The 8453-nt window shown below is 39.0% G+C and overlaps 1 protein-coding gene across 2 annotated transcripts in view; it reads left to right on the plus strand.

Moving 5' to 3' along the window:
• Nucleotides 1-8100, plus strand: part of LOC121958063 — a 58725-nt gene extending 50625 nt beyond the window's left edge. The window contains exons 5-6 of one of the 2 annotated variants that reach the window (XR_006106811.1): nucleotides 4979-5096; nucleotides 7279-8100. The gene's annotated coding sequence lies outside the window, so the exon portion shown is untranslated. Of the gene's footprint in view, nucleotides 1-4978; nucleotides 6946-7278 lie in introns of those variants that run through there. The other variant, XR_006106812.1, reaches the window with a different exon arrangement.
• Nucleotides 8101-8453: the final 353 nt, after the last annotated feature.

Raw genomic sequence — 8453 nt, forward strand, 5'->3', positions numbered from 1 at the left:
GCAGGGAGACATGTTAGACACGCTCTTTTGCTATTTGAGCTTTAATAGGCAGCTAATAGCCCTGCTTTCTGCTTGGTGTTTAAGGTCCACGCTAAACTCTGTCGCTCACTCCCTGACCTCATTGTGTTTCTAATGGTCGAGGCGAGCGTCGCCAGACACTGACGCAATGAAGCCTCACAGGCTGGTTCCATATTCAGAGAAACTGTAGAAAAACCTTCCCGAGGTGGAAATTTTCATTTTCTGCTTGTCTTTATAATTCAAGTCTATAAATGTCCCCAGTTATCAGAGGGTCTTGAGGTGCTATCAACATTAGCGATATGTGCTATTTATTTAGTCATATCACTCTGACATTACACACAATCCCACGCACTTGCTAAATCCGAAAGAAGCACTGCATAAGATCAACTCTGGACCAAGAGACATAAATTAATTGCTTTGGCTCAGTGACATTAAACTTTATGAGTGTGCATGGGGATGTGGTCATATCTGCTGGGTGCTGTTTTCCATATGGTTGCCATAAAAATATGATCTTATAAGCTCAAAAAATATCCTTTCAAAGTGTTATAAATCAAAGTTTGGCACAGTAGCACGTTTGGCACCAGTCAGGAGAAAATCACTGCAGCACTATCACAGCTCAGATGTGTGGTCACAAGCTGATATTTGAAAGAAGATGGCCATCCTATATGGTAAAAGTACATAATAAACCATTATTTTTTTTAATGTTTTAGTGCCAAATCTCTTTCAAGCGCGACAGAAAATGTCCTTTTTGAGGCAGATCAGCTTGTGGATATCTCTTTGTGACTCAAGCTCTTCCTAAAGGTCCAGTGTGTAAGATTGAGGGGGATCTGGTAAAGTCTAACAGTGAGGATTTCTCATTGTAACTAGCTGAAACTTCCCCTGGTTAGACTTTCTTTAGTATTTATCAATCAGGAGGTTTTTACCAAGAGCCGAATTATCTGCAGGGGTCACTTCCTTTCTAAAACAAATAAACTACTTGATTCAAACTAGTAAAAACAGTGAATAAAGCAGTTTTATGTTGAAAAATCAGTGTTTCACCTATATTTATTTCAGTGTTGGAGATTGGCCCCTAGTCCAGCACCTTATAATGTGTGTTCACCTCTGATAACTTAAAATCTGTTGGGTTTTTTTAATTCATTAATTTATTTTATTTTTTTAAACCAGGAGCCAAATAATCTGCAGAGGTCTCTCAAACAGAACCATTGTTTTAATCTGGTAAAGACACAAAATGAGGAAGTTTCATGTTCAGAAAATCTATTTTTTCTGATGCTCTTGTTGCAGAGAGGCTTTTAAATATGGTGGCCAAAGCAAACACGCTAATGGTCCTATCCAGAGCCAGTGTTTGGTTTGTCCATTTTAAGCTACTGTAGAAATATGGCAGTGCAACTCACTATGAAGATATAAACGGCTCATTCTAAGGTAACAAAAACACAACAGTTCTTATTTTCAGGTTATTATCCACTGATGAAAACATACTTAAGATGACTGCAAAGAGTTAGATGACTTTATAAACAGTTTTGACATTTTTAATCCAATCTTTATGATGAGAGTTTCAGGTTAAACTGAGATGCCGGAAAATGTGGCTCACTATCTGTTTTTTTTCAACAGTTTAGGCGCTGTGAACACAGTCACAATACAGTCTGGAGGCAAAAACAGAAAAATAGAAAAAACCTTGTGTCACATAGAGGGGTCATTAGTGTGGTGAAAAAGAGCAAAACTACTTAATCCCTCCAAATTTCTGAAAGAGTTCTTGACTTGATGTGAAAATGAGGAAAAGTCAAAACCAGCAATTACTCCATACTGACAACAAACTGCACTTTATTTTTGCTCCAGTCTTATTTGTGTGGTGACATTTCTTCATTATGTGATCCAATAAAAACAAAAAAGAAACTTCATGAGACTTCCACATATGAAAATATCAATTTCATATGAAAAATATTTTCATATTGCATAACATTCATCAAGCGTAGTGTAACCTAAGGTAAGTCATTGAGCCTGAGGTGATGACAGCATATTGTGCAGCAGCTCACCTGGCCAAATACATATGCTTCAGTTTTTATGAAACATTATTTGTCAAATACTTTATTTTTGTCATCTTATAGAAACAGCATCATAGGTAGATTTAAAACAACAACAACAACAACAACAACAACAACAACAACAAAACAACTAAATTAAAGCATGAGAATAAAATGAATAGAAATGTCACATTTCAACTACATTACTTGCATTACTTGGCTACAACAACTACTCTATATTTAATCAAGTATATTGATGAATCAGCTAGACGATTGAGACTACACTGGAAACCCAACACTGAGTGGTATCACTATCACTGATTAATATCAGTTTAATATCCTGCAGAGAAAGAAAACATAAAAGTCACTTTGTGTTGTCATCAGGTGATTCACATACAGAAAACGTGGAGAGGAAAATTTAAAACAGACCATTTTGTCGGTCTGGGAAAGAGAAGAGAAGGTGGACGTAAGAGAAAGACAAAAAGATTGATTCAAAGGAAATTTTTTCCCCAACATCAACAGTTATGCTCTTTAAAGAGCCAACCAAATCTTCAAACACAACTTAAAAAAAGGACATTTGTATAGCAGTTTTCAAAATCAATGCTTTACTGTACATTAAACATATACAGAAAAACAAAATACAGGAATTAAAAAACATAAAAAAAGAAAAGAGAATAAAATTGAATCTAAGATGTACAATGTGAAACATAAAAAATATTGAACTTAGATTGTTTCTTAGCAAACTGGGAGGGAAAAGGAGGTTTCAGGAGGTGATTTTGGCAGCCCTGAGCATAACATACAGGTCATTTCAGAGCCAAGATCTGAGATGACAGAAAATGTATGGTTACCTACTCTTGTAAACAGTTGTAGTAACAAGCCAGGACCTCAGGTTGCACATATGTAGGTTTTGGGAGAACTACTTAATCTAGATACCTTATGCCAATGACAACATCATCAATGAAATCTTAAAATCTAAACTAAAATCTAAACAAATGGGCAACCAGCACTTCTTTTAGTTTAAAGTCTAGCAGCTGTATTCAGTACTAGTTGGAGCCTATGAAGCGAGCAAGACCTGCAGGCTGAGTTTAGTAGAAATACGTTTTGATCATCAACCATTATCCGTGTTGAAAGTATGCAGAAATTAAACTTTTTTTCCTGAACTTTTCCAACACACTCTATCCACCATTATCATTGTGCATTAGACATCACTTGGTTTTGGTTCAAACCTGTTAAAAGGCCATTGCATAATCCAGCTGCATGGAAATGAAGGCATGAATGACAATCGTTGAACATCAAAGCTGGTTTAATTTTGTAAATATTCAAAGGCAGGCAAAATGCACACAACAGACACAATCCCCAAGAAATGGCTTCATCTTTGCATGCAATTTTTATATGGGCATCTATCTGCTGGACATGTAACCAGATGTGACAGATCAGATTGGCTGTTGGGCTTCAAAGGAACAAAAATCATATTAAAAATGAAATGCACTTTCATGCGCACATATTACATAACCAAAGAGAAGCATAATGTAATGAAAATGTGATGGGTCCCAGAATTAAGCCCTGAGGCACTCCACACTTTATAGGGCATAACTTATCTGAGTATTGCTGATCAAAAACAGATGAGGTTAGATGGTAAACAGATGCAGATGCTTCTGTTATTGTCCGGGACCATGAAGGAGAAGTTGGTCCCACGGGGCCTGGTGGCCATGTGCATTTTATTTTATTTTTTTCTCAGAGCAAATATTTACATCCTCAGCACATAAAATGTGTCAACTGCTATTGGTTGAACAGTTTACACATGATTTTATATTATTTATGTTTTTGGTTAATTATCACAAACAAGGATGCAAAAAAAATGTGACATTGTATGAGTCTAAATTGTCCTAATTATGTCTAAAAAAAGCCGTAATGAACTTTGAAAAATAGATAGCAAGTGTTCTGTTTTGTGAGCCAAAGGTGTGCTTGCTCCTTTGTGACTTACTGTAGCATGCTGGTAATCATAAATTTCCCACCCTACATGTTTCTTCCTGAGCATTGTTTGAAAAAATGGTGATTGATTTCATAGGCCTTTAGCAGCATTTAATCACACAGTTTAAGGAAACTTTAACCCCTCTTTCTGGAATTTAATAAATCAAACAGTTTATTCTCCACTATGTTTGCTGCAAGAAAGCTGCATTTCGTCTTTATCACTTTATCTCTTCCACATAACACAGGTTTGAAGATGAATGTTGCATCAAATACAGTATCGTAACAATCCATCATCTCTCTAGAGACTCTGTATTGCGCGCTACTTGACACTGCAAAGACTTGGTGCACATTCTTTGGCTCTCAGCAAACTAACTCTCCGTCCATTAAAGGATTAGCATTGTGAGAGAATCAACAAAACCCCGCTCTGTCTGGTGTTGGCTGTATCATACTTCATAAAATTCACAAACAGAGCTTTGAAAAGGTGTGGGTGGGGTGGACAGTGAAGCACAAAGACCAACCCTTGTTCACCAGACCTCTTATCTGATTCCGCAGCCTCCATCCTTCATGCAGTCGGTTAGCAGAGGGGAGTGGGCACTGAGGTGAAGTTGGAGGTTTAAGCAGCCCTTTGCCCATTCATCTCAGCTTGATAGACTGCCATGCATCATCTGTAAAGAAAGAAAGAAAGACTCAGAGGACTATGAAAGGAAGTGTACAAGTGGCAAATTGTGTGTGACATCCATTTTCAACACTGCTGTATTCCTAAATGTGTGAGTCATTGAATGTGATCGGCAACATGCAATTGAATAGACCAAAAGAGTGGAGTCTTAGGTGGACTTATTTATTACTCTCACATGCATGATCTCATACAACACACACCTACACACTGACCCAATGTGTGTTGTTGGTTCCTCAGGCAGGTTAAGTCAAGAAAATAACAACCCGCTGATGTCATGCTCTTTTTCCCATGTCAGGAGGACTGAGTGGCCCCATTACCACAGAGGAAAAATACAACATGACAAATGGCAGCAAGTTGGCTGTGCATTAAGATGAAGAGAGCAAACAACGCTTGCCAGCAGGGAAATTAGCAGAGTAAGTAAGAAGATATAGCTCGGCTTACTGTGTCTCCTCTGATGTATGACACTGGGCAGTGTAGCCTATCTAAAGCCAACAAAAAGGGTCTCCATCAGCGTCATCATGATTGATGTCAAACAGTGGTCCAAGTAGCCGGGCTAAATTAGTTATTGCTAATTAAAGCTGCATTGCAGCCTCATAGCCGCAGAAGATCAGGTTCCATTGTTTGATAATGTTATGGAGCGCTGACAAACACCCAGGCAGTCTAACTGTGTGACTGACAGAGAAGCATGTTTCTGTTTATGACCAATATCTGATTGTGTAACCCGGCACATATTGTAAAGGAAACATGGTGATATCAGCCGTCATCAGCTCATATCAGGTGTCAGCTCGCTGTTGTCCACAATGTTAAACTTCACGTTATCTGATGTGGATGGAGAATATACATAAAGAGTATTAGCTAAAGGCTGAGGAATGTGATGGGTGAGGGTCCTATAGTTACTGGCTAAAGCTGGGAACAGACCTCAGGCCCCATATTTAAATGATCTATAGCACAGTGCATGACCCAAGTGCATTTAGGGCGTGTCCTACCCCGCTTTTGCTCATTAAACAACTCATAATCTGGGTGCAAAGTTTGTTAATCATAGGTGTAGTTTGGCTCTAATGAGCAATAAGAATGTAATCTCCCATGGTATGCACATGGTTGGTTGCTATTTAAATGGCAATTCCTGCAAATCGGAGAACTTGGCCGTTTTCTGCTGAGGAAACAGATCTGTGTGTGTGCAAAGTGAAAGCACGCAAGCAGACTATCTTTACGGAAGCAGCAACCAAAGCTCCCTGAGGTGAAGCAGGTGTGGGATGAGGTAGCGGTTACCGTGTCCTTTTCTTGATGGTGATGATGACATAATGCAAAGAGATGGGCACGACAAAACCTCACGGTTCACTAAAAACAGCCGATGGGAGGATGATCACCAGTCCGTTCTCACTCCAAACTTCCAGTATTTAAGCAGCCTAACTCCACTCACTCACTCTTTCCTGATTGTCTTTGCTCCCATGCCTGACCTCCCAGCACTCACTCTCGGACTGTTTTCCTGGTTTCGACAGAAATAAAATTCATTACCAACTACTCAACTGCTCCTAGCACACCCTGTTACATTATTGGAGTTACCTTGGGGAAGCAACTGTAGAAGGTTAATTCGAATATAGTTCAGCCCTGGTGTTTTTCCAGTGAATGTTGCCCTTATGATTCTATGGGTCAAGTTAACCTTTGTACTCTCCATCTTCACTGCAGAGATTCACAGAAAAGCAACGGCAGCAAATTGACCCGAATGTAAATATATGCAGTTACCCATAATGACCATTCCAGGAGGTTACTCTCTGTTTTGTTGCGGTTGGACTAAGACAAAAGTTTGGAATGATTCACGTACATATCATGTTCATTTGGAGAGCTGTAGGATGGTTGTGCAGCTTGCCTCGATATAATTTATTTGGTTTGGGTTTTTTTCTAGAATCTCTATATTTAAGTTTGCGGGGACAAAGTTAGCATGAACCATAGAGTCACAGTTGCCACATTTCTGGGAAATACGGTGTGCTGAAATACACCAGAATTCCTTTTACAGTCCCCCAACATATAAAAAAAAATCTGTGGTTCAAAAGATAGAAATATGCATTGCATTATAGAAGTCCACAGAAACAGTTTGTCTGCTAAGTTATGCTCCAATTATGGTGAAAAGAGCAAAGACATTGGTAGAATAAAACGCCTGATTCTTATGCTTCGTAATGTGTTTAAATGGTTATATATCATGTCATATGTGTCTCTTCTTTTCCTGCTTTGGTTAATCCTGAGATGTGATCATTACTGTTTTTATTGTCATCATTTTTACTGTTTTTTTTCTCTTGTGTTATGCATTTTTTACTGATTTCATTGAAATTAACTTTTGACAGTTTTGATTGTCGCTAGTATTTTGTTTTTACTGAATTTATTGCTATCATGTTATATATTCTTTTAGCCCACTGAATGTGGGCATTACTGTAAAATAGCATAATGCACTTGTGAAACTGTGAAATTACGAAAACCAACATACCTACTGATTCACTGATTCATATTGTCTGTGTGTACAATACATTGTGTTTATGTGCCTGTGTAAATCTTTTGACTGCACGTTGTTTTTGCACGTCTCTGTGTTTTTGTGTTCTGCAGACCAACATTGTCCAGTGTTTACTCAGCTCTCCAGATAAGTGGCAGAACAGAGAGCAACATACCCAGAGTACCACTGCCGTTACCTCAAGTCTCGCCAAAACCTCCTCTGACCTTTGCAACAGCCAAGCATTGCAGCAGCAAAGGTCACATTTTGTTTGTGCACTTGTTTCCACATGGGGGTTTGCTTTTGATTGCGAATTGAAAGCAGGGTTCAAGCAACATCATGTAAACTTGAATGTGACAAATTTGATCACAGTGAATTGCAGAAAATGATTCAGCCGAACACAATAGGGACAAAGTAAACTAACGGGTGAAAGTGAGAGTGAGAAGTTGGAAAAGGGCGCATCAGATGGGATCGGTACCATGCAGTACACAATAATATACAGAATGTCCTGAGAAATATACACATCAAGTTGAGCTTTAGAATTGATTTTGCTACAATGATAAATTGGTGAAACACAGAGGCAAAACAAATTACGAAAGTTGTTGGAGGCCTGAACTTGAAAATTGACCCAAAGTACTCATTTTTATTTATTCTTCCCTTTGTCTATTCTTGTTTGCTGATGTTTTATTTTGTAGTGCTACCATGGTGCCATACCCCCAACTGTGAGACCAACAGAGTGGTTACCTTGACCACGGATACCTCTTTTTTTCCCTTGCTCCCTTTCTGTTGAATAAAAAAAAAAGCTCCCTTGAAGTAAGAAGTGGAATAAAAGATTTAACATCATGCTGACAGACAGAAACCTCCTTACTTTTCCGTTCACCTCGGTCTGAACTTGGCCTCGTGAGCTGAGGATGGGAGAAATTGAGGCGGGACAAGGATTGCGAATGGCTGCTTTGACAGGAGATAGAGGCCATGCCTGCTGTGAGCGCAGTCTTGAAAGCCCGGGGGGATAACAAAGAATGACAGCCACCTTGTGCTAATGGCTTCGCGGTGTCACTCTTCCAGTGGTCTCACCCTGATGACATCACTGCTCCAGGCAGGCAAGTGTCACAATGTGTTGTTTAGGAAATCCATCAAATCATCTGCTGCTGGAGCAGAATTTAGCCCGAGCAGCTATCAATGACAACGAAACATTCTTTATATCTCTGCGCACCAGAGCTGCCCCCTGGAAGCTGAAGATTCAAATGATTAGTCAGGATCCCTCAAATGAATTATTTTCTTCAAGTTGGGC

The sequence above is a fragment of the Plectropomus leopardus genome, chromosome 18 (assembly GCF_008729295.1).
Source record: "Plectropomus leopardus isolate mb chromosome 18, YSFRI_Pleo_2.0, whole genome shotgun sequence".
Lineage (NCBI taxonomy): Eukaryota > Metazoa > Chordata > Actinopteri > Perciformes > Serranidae > Plectropomus > Plectropomus leopardus.